Source organism: Pseudopodoces humilis, chromosome 12, assembly GCF_049639895.1.
Source record: "Pseudopodoces humilis isolate 2021_Gansu_Grassland_sample_001 chromosome 12, ASM4963989v1, whole genome shotgun sequence".
Classification (NCBI taxonomy): domain Eukaryota; kingdom Metazoa; phylum Chordata; class Aves; order Passeriformes; family Paridae; genus Pseudopodoces; species Pseudopodoces humilis.
Window position 1 is genome coordinate 15,492,992 of NC_142211.1, and position 12,382 is coordinate 15,505,373.

At 38.7% G+C, this 12,382-nt stretch overlaps 1 protein-coding gene across 7 annotated transcripts in view; it reads left to right on the top strand.

The window, feature by feature from the left end:
• Positions 1 to 12,382, top strand: part of LOC148183418 (vasculin-like) — a 120,951-nt gene that overhangs the window by 28,285 nt on the left and 80,284 nt on the right. The window contains exon 1 of one of the 7 annotated variants that reach the window (XM_088061589.1): positions 8,768 to 8,834. The exons of the other annotated variants lie outside the window; for them this stretch is intronic. The gene's annotated coding sequence lies outside the window, so the exon portion shown is untranslated. Of the gene's footprint in view, positions 1 to 8,767; positions 8,835 to 12,382 lie in introns of those variants that run through there. 7 annotated transcript variants of the gene reach the window in all.

The window sequence follows — 12,382 nt, forward strand, 5'->3', positions numbered from 1 at the left end:
TCATTCTCTGTCTTGTTCCGTCCTTTGTCTATTCTCCCTTTGTCGCTCTATTAGGAACGGTGAGAAGAGCGGCACAGACTCTCTAGGGAGTCGATTAGGAGAATTTCTCGTAGTTTATTACTTCAGGTCTCTTTATAGACCAATACGTGGAAAGTACAGAAAGGAAACTCGTATTGGTTAGCAAACTACTATCATTGGTCAGTGGGGCACACTACCCCCCGACCTTCTCCTGCAAAGAAAACAAGAGACAGAGAAACAACACCTGCAAGGCTGTTTTCTGTCTCTCTGAGGATTGTTTTAAATCCTCCTTAAAACTTCCCAGGCCACTTTCTCAGGCAGGACTTGAGAAAGCTATGTGGCCTGCAATTCCACAGGCACTCTGCTGCCTGCTCCAGAGCTAGCATCCACATCCCTTGTTGATATGCATCTTCCAAATAGGTACCTGGCATCTTGTAGATAACTGCAACATGAGCCAGCAGTGTGCCCTGGTGGCCAAGAAGGCTATCCTGGCCTGTATCAGGAATAGTGTGGCCATCAGGAGCAGGAAGGTCATTCTTCCCCTATACTCAGCGCTGGTGGGGCTGTACCTTGAGTACTGTGTCCAGTTCTGGGGCCCTCAGTTTAGGAGAGACGTTGAGACACTTGAGTGTGTCCAGAGGAGGGCAACACAGGCTGGTGAGGGGTTTGGAACACAAGCCCTAGGAGGAACGACTGAGGGAGCTGGGGTTTTTTAGCCTGGAGGAAAGGAGACTCAGAGGTGACCTTATCACTCTCTACAACTACCTGAAAGGTGGTTGTAGTCAGGTGGGGGTTGGTCTCTTTCACCAGGCAGCAACTGACAATGAGAGAACAGTCTCAAGCTGCACCAAGGGAAATATATGTTGGATATTAGGAAAAAGATTTTCACAGAAAGGATAATAAAGTACTGGAATGGTCTGCCTGGGGAGGTGGTGGAATCACCATCCCTGGATGTGTTTAAAAGAAGACTGGATGTGGCACTCAGTGCCTTGGTTTAGTTGAGGTGTTAGGGCATGGGGTTGGACTCGATGATCTTGAAGGTCTCTTCCAACCTAGTCATTCTGTTGAATTCTGTTGAACTCTTTTCCCTTTTCTGTAAAAAGTCTTTGGATTCTATTCCTCAAGGTTGGGATTAATGAGCGAGAGAGATGGTTTTTGTGTTCGGACTTAGTTGTTTATTTTTTCTTATCTATATTACATTATCACAGACAGTGAGTACGTCTGCACATTAAGCTAACAGTCTAGAAAATGGAGCCCCAAGTATCTCTTTCCGAGGCCTTTTAATTGTCAACTACCCAATTATGAAATGCTAGCTAATTTATTTTTACTTGTAACCTAATAACTAAACACCTGTGTTCCGCACTGGGGATTTTTCTATCTAATCACACAATATTGCTGAAATCCATGAAGTAGGTGAAAGAACAAGGCAAGTTAACGTCCTAAACCCTCCATCTTGTTGCATATATATTACTATATTCTAAAAACCTTAAAGTCTAAATTTTCCACTAAGTGATATAACACACTTCTATTCAAACTACACACAGTTTTAGTTCTGTCTACCAATTTTGGAAGCCTTTTCCATGGCTTCAGGTTAAACACAGTGTTCTCTTGTGGGTCTGTGCCTGTCAGCACAGAAAGCATGAAATTCTCTGTGCCCAGGGTTCCAACATATCCCCCTTTCTGTTTTGAACTATGAACATTGTTTTGATGGCTTTGTTAACTTATTGTTGGATACACTGAAGTAGACAAGGCGTGATTTGGAGTGACATTTGTGACTTTGTTTATTTTTTTTATTTTGTTTTGACTTAGGAAAGTTAAATATTATGTAAAAATTTATTTTTATGGAGCTAAAGATTATTAAATTTTGAGGTTTATAGGTTGCTTTAGGGAGAAATTTGGTTTAGACACTATTTTTTATTGGGATTTATAATGAATTGTGAAAGATCTGGAGAGACATTTTTTGGTATTGGCTAATTGTTGGTAAACTAAGTAGGTTGAGAATGGCTTTTTTGGACTTGAATAAGTTAGACAAATGGTATTTAAGCTTGATATATTGGCTAAGGTTACTTAAACATTGTTTTTTGGTTGACTTACGGGTAGGAACATGTTTTTAAGGAAAATAAAACAATAAGGCACAAGTATGATATTTGATTTAGCTGTATGGGGCTTTTTTGGTATTTTATTAGGCACTTTTTTGTTTTTAATTTTTTGCACGCTTTTTTTGTGTTTTTTAAATTTTGTTTTGGGACAACGATCTATACTACATTCTTAGTTTGTAAGGCTTTATAATACTAACTATTTTTACACTTTTTGCATTGGCATAAAATTTAAGGTTCATAGTTTTGCATGTGGGGAAAAAGATGTCTAACTGTAGTTTGTGTAGTTTATGTTTGTGTGTTTGTTTTTTTTGTTTTTGGGAGCATTTGTGTGTTTTTGTGCTTGATAAGGCTTTACACTGCTGAAATTTATTTTAATGGAAGTTTTTGTGGAAACACAAACATACTTTTTGTTTTAGGTTATTAGTGAAAATGGACTTTTAATTTGGTTTGTTTTTGGGGTTTTGTAGATAGTTTTAGCTGTTATATTGATAGGGTTAAATTGTTAAGTTAAAGTGACTTGAATATTGTTTTGATGCAGAAAATATTTGGGTTGCTGGTAAGCTTTTTATCTAGGCAAAGTTAAGGCTTGGCTAGGGCTTAGGCTTTAAACTGAAGTATATCTTATTTTTAAAACAAAGTTTTTAATAATTAGAAACTAATTAAACATCTAGTTGTTTTTTTTTTAAGCTTAACTTTGGAAATACTGAAAAATTATGAAGCTGCACTGGATCAAACTTAGAGCAAACTTGTTCAAACGAGAAAAGAGACTAAAGAATGAGAGAAATTTGCATAGGGTTAGTGAAATAGCTTGTTTAGAGAAGTGTATTTTTTAGCTAAAGAACAAAAAGAAGGATTTTGAGAATGATGACGTGTTTTGTAGTTGATCACTTAAAGAGATGTTAAAGTATATGAGAAGCTGGCTATAAATATAATAATGATACTTTATTCATAAAACTTATAAAAACTTTGTAAATTCACATTATACAATGAATATATTAGTAGTATGTGTTTGAGGAAGTTCAGATATTTTCAAAATATTTATGTATTAAGGCAAGAAATGAAATAAACTTAAACTTTTTGGTATTAATAACAATTACTATTCTGTGTTGCTTATAAAAGACAAAAACAGTAGAGACTGTAATGAATAATAGAATCTTCGATGAAATCAAGGATGTAATAGACTATCTTCTTTTATCTATGTGTTTATTAGTGTTTTATTATAGCTGTTGCAGTTCTTTTATTTCTAAAAGAAAATAACTATCTTGTAACTTAGACAAGTAGTGTTTTAGCAAAATCTAAAATAACTCAAACAATACATAAATGGTAGAAATTAATTTTGACAGAAGGAAATAATGAAACAACTTAAAAAGAATACTAAAGGGATAAAACCTAATTTAAGAGCATTCAGCTTAAACATAGTGAAACTGCGTAATTTTACTAATACTAAACTTTTATGAAATTAAATATAGTAAAATTAAAATTTAATATCTATAAGCTTTTAAAATAATTTTGATACTGTAAATACAAAAGGCATTTCACTTAACATGAGTTTTTCTTTAAAGCTTAATTTTGCTTGCAATAGTTTGTAACTTGAAAAGTGGATAGAAGAAACACCTGAATAATTTTTTTTTAATAGTAGCTAAATTAATGCAAAGTTTTTGCTTGTTATTATTAGCAATCTCACTCTGGTTTTGATTGTGATGTGAGCTGTTATCTTTAGTGTTGTAAAGATTGTTTTTTGGGGATTCGTAAGGTAAAAAAAATCTACAAGCTTCCTTCATCTCCTTCTTTGTTGGTGCATTGGCAAGGCTAGAAACTTTTTTTGCTATGTCCAAATTTCTTCTTTTTAAAGTTTTTTTTCTTACTTTAATTAATTGATTTTAAACTTCTTGAAAATTTCTTTGATTTGAAATTTGATGGGTCTCTTCTTGGATCTGGTGAACTTGTACTTTGCAAATCTGTCTCTTCTCTTGGGAGAAAATCCTTATCTTGTTGTTGTATTTGTGCTATTTGTTGATTAAACTTTGTTTTGTCCTGTGTCGGGATGCAACACTGATAACAGGGTTCTTTTCCCCAGGACTGAGAGTGACGAGACAGAGGCTGTCTTCTCGTGTTTGGACTTGGTTGTTTATTCTTTTCTTATCTATATTACATATATGCAGAGTACAAGGAGCTATATATACTAAGATAGAGAGGTGCAAAATGGTTAACAAAGAACCTTTTCAAGGTCTTTTATATGTCTATTTGTCCAATTAACAAATGTCAAGTAAATTATTTTTCTTAGTGACCCAATCACCTGACACCTGTGTGCTGCATTGCGGCATTTTCTATCCAATCACTTATTATTACTCAGAAACCCTTAGAAGAAGATGAAGAAGGAAGGAGAAAGGGACAACACCTTCAATCTTCCATCTTCTCTTGTTTTCTAAAATAGCTTAGACTTTAAACTATTTCTCACCCAGTGACTTAAGAAAACTAACTTACACACTCACATTCTCAGTTTCTCTATTTAACTTCAACAGCTGTCTCCATGGTGATATGTGAAATTCAGTGCTTTCTTGCATGTCAGAGCCAGGTATCATAGATAAGGGCACATATTCTGTGCCTCTGACCCCAACAGTCCTGCTCTTCGTTTTTCCTTGCAATAACAGAAGCGGCTAGAGGTGGTACTGTTGTTGGAGGTTGCAAGTCTTGGTGGTTACAAAATGGCATCGATGGCAACGCGCATGCTCCATAGAGGGCTCTGTCTGGGAGTGCGCAGTGAGGTCTTTGCACAGACTGCTGTACTGAGCATGTGCAGTAGTGCTTTAGGGAATTGCATGAGCTTGTGTCATGCTCAAACTCGGGGGGGGGGACACATTCCTGCATGGGGGGCTTACCTGCAGTACTGAGAGGGACCCCCGCGGGGTTGGGTTGAGGCAAAGCCGTGTCTACAGCTTTTGAAACTTGTGGCAAAGCTGCACCTGCCGCTTTGGAATGTTAAGAGGCTGTGGAGTTGTCTCTTTTTCATTTTGTTTTTTGTTTTGTTTTTTTTTTTTTTTTTTTTTTTGTTTGCTGTGGGTTGCATTTTTGGGTTGGTTCCTAGTACTTTAGAGGGTTTTTGGTTTTTAGGGAGTGACTTTGTAGGGTTGGGGTTTCCCCTGCTCACCAGGATTTTCTCAAACTACATTCTGAGATTGTAGGTCTGTGCCTGTCAGCACAGAAAGCATAAAATTCTCTGTGCCCAGGGTTCCAACACTTTTCCACCCTTTATGTGGCCCCTAATTGCCTTTAAGTGGTCTTGAATGACTCCACAATTATGCCCAGTCTTCTGAGAATTTGGGATTCACTCCATGCCTTGGAAAATAATTGGTGATACTACTTGCCATCCTGCCAATTTGATGCAAGTGGTCCTGGATGCTTTAAAACTGGTCACAAATACTTTGTCACAAAAGGACCTTATTGATTTGACCATTTAAAAAACCCCAAAAAACAAAAAAAAAAAAAAAAAACCCAGCCCAATTGATATGTGGAAAAAACCTCTATAACCCACAGAGTAAGTTATAAGAGTAGGTATGTATTTATTCAGCACTGAGGTGCATGGGAGATAGCTCCTCCAAAGACATGCACACCCTGGAGACTTGCCCCTCTCTTTTTATTCTCTACAAACTAGGGTTACACAATATGGCTAATACATATTCATTTCCTAACCCCGCCTGTCCATTAAAATTAGTTCCATGCCTCTTTGTGGCTGCACACTGCTCCTTGTTGGTCACTCTGGTGGTCTTTGGGATGAAGTCAGCAATTTTCCTCTCAGTTGAACTTCTCAGCCTGTCTCCTTGTGCATGCTCCTTTTAGTCCTTTGTCCATCTTTTGGACTTGGATACCATTTCTCCTGGCTTAGAGGTCCAAAGAATCCCCTTATCCTTTGGTGCCTTTGTGTTTGCATCCTGTTTGCGCATTCTAGCTCTTTATCTTATCTTGTAGTGTTGTTTTCTCTCTGCTCTTGTGGGAGCAGTAAGCATTTCCTACGGTTTTGTCAGCCCCCTCTCTTTTAGTCAAAGCATTTATTTATGCTTGATTCCTAATTCTTAATTTCTCTGTTTCACAATCTTTTTGAATGTTGGTTAAGCATACTTGGTTCAGTGTTCTTATTTTAGCTGTTCATGTGGCTTGAAGTTGGTGACTGAGTTATATTTATGACAAATCTTATCTAAATTTATGGGCTTTTGGAGACTTTTTCTGAAGTCACTATGCAATGCTTGAAACAGATACTGGGGACTATTACTGGGATTAGTCTGAATATTTTGACCACTCTGATTAAAGCAACTTGAATGCATTTGAGTATTAATAGTATAAAAGCATTTCAGTAACTTTTTCTTGTCTTTTTAGAACTATACAGCTCTGCTTCAGTAATAGACAAGCTAAACCAAGCTACCTTTTATGATACTTCTGTTAGAGAATGGCAGATATATTTTGAGTTTGTGGTACCAGAGAATGATGAATTCATCATTCAGTGATGAATTGTGGGCATGATCTTGTTTACCAAGAAAGTTTCTGAAAGCAGTGGAATAGTGTTCAAATCTGTGGAGCTTGCCTCAACAGGTTTACTTGTGATAGCATTATTAATGCTGTGGGAGTACAACATCTGGTTTATCAGTGGTAACAAACAGTGGTTGATCTGTTGTCTGGTGTGTGTATGTAAGAGAAGACTTGCTAGCAGATAAATGAGTTTTTCATGGTCTGACAGGAATTTGTTTTAAGTATATTGAAAATGTGATCAATATTACCTATTTGCCTTAGTGGCTCCTCAAGCTTTGTAAAGGGTAGCTCATTTGATGTCAGCTAGAAGGATGTATCAAGTGAATTTCTTTAGAAGTCTCTTCAGTATTTTTACTAATAGCTTCAATCATGAAATGGATTATATGCTTATTAAATTTATAGATACTATTGTGATAGGTTGACTTTGGCTGGATGCCAGGTGCCCACCAAGCTGCTTTATCACTCCTCTTCCCAGTGGGACAGTATTGTCACCCACTCCTCACATGGGGCACCAATTGATGGTGGACTTATGACTGACACAAGCCTCAGTCCCTTATTTTAAAAACTATCATACCTTTCTCTCTGTAAACTTCCCATAGGCAGTTCTATGCAACACTGTCCTGGGGTGACTTTATGATACTGGTAGTCCCGATTGCCTGCTTTATATATATTAAGTTCTGCACCTTTAAGATTAGCTTTAGGAGCTAAGGAAGTTGAAACTGCTGGAGGCTGACGGGAGTTTTTTCTCCTGACCAATAACTGGCCATTTCTGAGACTTGACAGTGATTTTGACCATTGAAAAGTGAGATCAACCTGTGAACACCTACCTTAAGATGTAAGTCGAGGAATTTATTGTTCTTTTTGGTTTCCGGCTTCTGACGAGGTAACAGGCTCCGGCTCGGCCTCTTCCCCCCCCCTCTCCAGGCCAGACAAGGCCGCGGAGGGTCGGGGGGAGAAACTGAGCTGGCCTGCCTGACTCAGTTTGCAGTTTCTGCTGCTGAACTGAAACCTGACACTATGAACATCTGCAGCTTGAGCAAGACTTTAACTCTTTTACTACCTAGATGAGACTTGCAGATTAATCTTTTTTTCCCAGAGAGAGAGAGAGAAAGAGAGAGAGGGAATGATCAACATGTAAGGAGACACCATAAAACCATCAAAGACAGTGAAGAAAAGAATTAAGTTTTAGAAAGGGAAGAGAAATAAGGAGATGCTTTAATAAGCTGAAATATTTTTCTGTTAAAGCTATGGAGATGGACAGTAGTGTTCTGAAAAAACTCCTTTAATTCATGACAGAGTATATTGGGAGGAATGGAGTGTTTCAAAGTGTGGATTTTGAGCAAATGGTGAAGTGGTTGTGTTACTGTGAGATGTTTGAACAGAGGGGGAGAAGTAATAGTTGAAGATTTGTGGCCTTTAAGAGGCAAAGAGAAAAATTCTGTTTCCAGAGAGGCTCACAAAAACAGATGAAGAGAACTTTTGCCTTTGAATAACTCATCCTTATAAATGACATCCCTAGACTCATTTGACCCATAACACACCTCAGAGTGATGTGAAATGGGAGGAGACAACTGATGGCGGATTTCCAGGCAGCTGGCATCAGAGAAATAGAAAGCTATAAAGGAAATAGTTTTCTTGTGAAGAACTGCATAGATTAGCAGAAGACGACTTCTTTTTCCCTACAAAGACTGATAAAAGGACTATAGCAAGAATTGGGACTGTTTTAACCACCAAAGTTTTTTTGTCTCTATGTTGTCATGTGAACAAGGGACTGGTTGGGTAGTGGGGGAAAAAACGGTTTCTGGAGGTTTTATTATGGTTTCCTATTCTTGTAGTTTTTGTTAATAAACTTTCTTTATTCCTTTTAAGCTTTAAGCCTATTTTGCTCTTGTTCTAATCCATACCTCACAGCAAGAAATAAGTAAGTTTTCAAGTGATTTTTTTAGTTACTGCTTTAAAACCATGACAAACACCAACTCTTTCTCTCTTCTTTCTGCAGGACCGCCTAACCTTGCCTGTCCCTTACACAACCACCTGACCCTTCCTCCTCACAGCATAGCCAGCAGACTCCAACTGACTCTTGGCTACCTAACCTACTCTTTTATAACACCCATCCTCATTGGACATATCTGTGACCTATTAGGGATAAGGCTGTTCCCACTCTTTGGTAATTGGTACAGCTGCAATTTATCAGGGGTGAGATTGCCTTCAGCACTATCTATATTCTCTTATAATCCATTCTCCCACAGGACAGGGAAGAGAAGATGGAAAACAACTAGTAGGTTGAGATAAGGCAGTGTAATAAAACAAAAGTGAAAGTTTGCATGCTCATAAGCTGTCGAGATTGAAATACAAGGGATGGTACCACCATGCCTTGAGATGATTTATTGTTCAAATAGCCCGATATCAGTCTCGAGGCGTGAGATTTATTTGAACAAGTCAACCATCACTTGAGGAAGTCACGAGTTTCTTCTCCACACAGCAATATATAACTTTTTAGTTCAATAGACAGTTGATACAAGGTTTGTTTTCACTTATTAACCTATCACCTTTACTTAATTTGCCGCACTGCATCTGTCTCTTAGCCACTAAGCTGACAGGTTACATACTCATGCACACTTCTGTTATAGTTTCTAGATCTCTAACTTACTCTATAAGTCACACTATTACAGTTTGTCTTAGTTTAGGGCAAATTAGGAAGGAAAACTCCAAATGGGGATTTCCCCAGGGAAATGCCCCTCCCCACTAACTGGTCCGGGAAAAGGAAAAAATTCCTTAGAGAGAAGTGGAAAAAGCTGTTTATTTAACAGAAATTGAGTAATATTAAATAATAATAAAACCTCTTGCTGTTCGATGGGATGGCAAGTCTAGGAAGAAAAGTCCTTTTCATGTGGGGTAGCTCGGCTCGCTCAGGTTCTTATCAGTCCCTCCGGCGCTGGAAAGTGCCGAGGCCCAGGCCCCGGTGGGCCACAGGCGTGAGCTCCTGTGGTTTGGCTGGGTGTTCAGTCCAAAGCAGGCTTGCACAGATCTAAGAAAATTGGGAAAAAAACAAACAAAGGTCCAGGGAACTCCTCTGCCTCAGCTAGCTAAAACTAACTAAAAGCCAGAGAGAAGCTCTGTCCCGCTGTCTGTCCGTGCTGCAGACACCACAGTCCAGGAGCGGGATGTGTGGGAGTGATGTTTTTCCTTAACACAAACTGCGTGCTTCTTCTTCCCCTTTTCTTGCTCTCAAAGCCAGTCTTAAAGGTGCAGAACTTAATATATAACATAAACCAGACGATTGGGGATACCAGTATCATAAAGTCACCCCAGGACACAGTTCAAACTATTTTACCTAATATAATTTCTTACCTACTTAAGACATATTCTTACTTATAACTATAGAGACATAAGTTTATAGTTTCTCTACCCAATGTCTGTGTACCTTCATCACTACATTAATTCAAGCTTTTTCTAAGGCTGCAGATTTTCAATTTCCAACAATAAGCAAAAGAGGAAAAGAAGTTTATTTTCTACTTCCCATCAGTGAGCAATATTCAGCCACTTCCCAGGAAGCAGGGCTTCAGCACATGTTGCTCTGAAAGGCAAACATTCTAAAATAATGAATACTCCCCTTCCTCCTCCCTACCTTAGCTTTTATATCTGAGCTGACATCATATGGTATGTAATATCCCTTTGGTTAATTTGGGTCAGCTGGCCTAGCTGTGTCCCCTCACAGGATCTTGCTTACCCCAGCCCCTTTATGGGGGTGAACGTTAGAGACAGTGTTGATGCTGTGCCAGCACTGCTCAGCAGTAGCCAAAATACTGGTGTGTTATCAGCACCTTTCCAGCTCCCAATGTGAAGCACAGCACTGGAAGAGCTGCTGTGGGGAAATGAACTCCAGCTCAGCCAGACCTGATGCAACTATGAATCTTGATAGAGGTTGCGAGGACTTTGAGGGACATAGAATGCAGAAATTTCTCTGCTGAGGATAGCTTAAGAAGTAATGACTTGACTAGCAGGAAAAAAGGCTTATGTTAGACTTTATGAAAGAAACCTTTCTAGTGATGTAAGAATAGCTCAAAATGGACATGTTGCAGAAGAAAGTGATAGTTGTTGGTCTAACTTAAGTTGGAAAGACAATGAAGAATCAATCAAACTGATGTTTAGCAACCAAGCTGATCACGAAGGGTTTAAGCATATCAAATCCTGTTCTGCAGCAGAGTGGTCTTGCTGAAAATCCATTCTCACTTTTTGTGATCTATTTTCAATTTACCAAAAGTATATTCCTAATTCTAAGAGTATCCTAGAGCCATCAGATATTTGCTAGATCATCAAAACAGAACTCATGCTCGTAGTAAAAATGTTTTTCTATTAAAATACAGTCTAGGACAAACTTGCTGGTAACATCAGAAAGGTAGCATCTGTAAGAGTATGTATGAAGCCTGGTAAAGCATGGTAGTGTGAACGTAAAGCTGGGTAGGCTCTTTATTCTAAAATGTAGTTAAAAAAAAAAATTAATCTTTGTCCTTTCCTGATCTGCTGTGTTTCCCAATTTAATTATGGATAGGGTGTTTGTGCCTTTTAGAAGTTAGTGAGTAAATAAGGTTTAATAATGAAATTATAAAGTTTTCCTGTGTCCAATTGCCAGACCAATATGTACAATCAGATGAGACAAAATGTTTTCTTCACTTCAGTGGTGTGGAGATGAATATGTTCAGTAGTTGCTTCTTTTGGTAGCATTTAACTGTAAACCTATGAAATTGGTTCTAAAAATATATCTATGCTTTTGTTATTGTTATTTATCAAAATTAGCTGGAATAATTAGGCCTGAAAGAGTTTATTTTATGGGCTTATTGAAATTTACAGGTATTCTGCTGCTGACTGCACTCTTGAGTATTCTTTAGTTTTGCCCCAAGCTTTCTTTGTCACTTTGGAGAAAAGGGATTGACTCATCTGACTCAGCAAAACTGTCAAAAACCTTTTTAGAGCTTTTAATTGTAAAACTGAGGGAACACGGTGTCTTCGTTTGAAAGACAGATGTCTACCAAGGACGGTGGGAACCTCCCTTGGAATGGAAAAAGTGAACCCCTTCCCTCCAAATTATTATAACTTTGAAATTACAGGGCTTTCAGGCAAAGATACGGGAAAAGGAATAACAGTTCTTTAATAGTATGTATATGTATAACAAGGCAAACAAACAACAACAATGGCAGCAACAACAAAAAAAACCAGAAACCCAGTAATAGCCTTCTCTTGGATGTTGAGCTCTTTCCTCTTTGATGTAGTTATGGGCACAGCCGGAAGGGGCGCTGGTGGTTGCTGGCTGTGCAGGGCACGTGCGATGATTCCCCTGTGGCTGCAGGGGGTGCTGTGGTGTGAGCTCAGTCGCTTCTCTGCACGTGGGTAATGGTAGGTGAGCCAGCGGAAGAGAGAGAGAAAAGGGGCTTCCATTATACACCTGCGGGGTGCCCAGTCTCACTGCCCCTCTGGATGGTGAAATGTGCTATAGCAGGAACCTCGGAGGGTAGGTTGGAACACCAGAGGTGGGCACACCCGGGCTGGCAAAAATAAATGTAGCAGGAACCACAGGGGGTTGGGCAGACACTGGGTATGTGAAAAGTGACATTCACTTTTCCTGGTAAATTTTAAAAGGTTTAATAATAAAAGACAATAGGAGGTAAAGACAATAAAGCAAAGGGTTAAAACGGCCGGGTGCTTGACACTCTGCCAAGAGCACACCTGGTGTTTTGGAAACACCC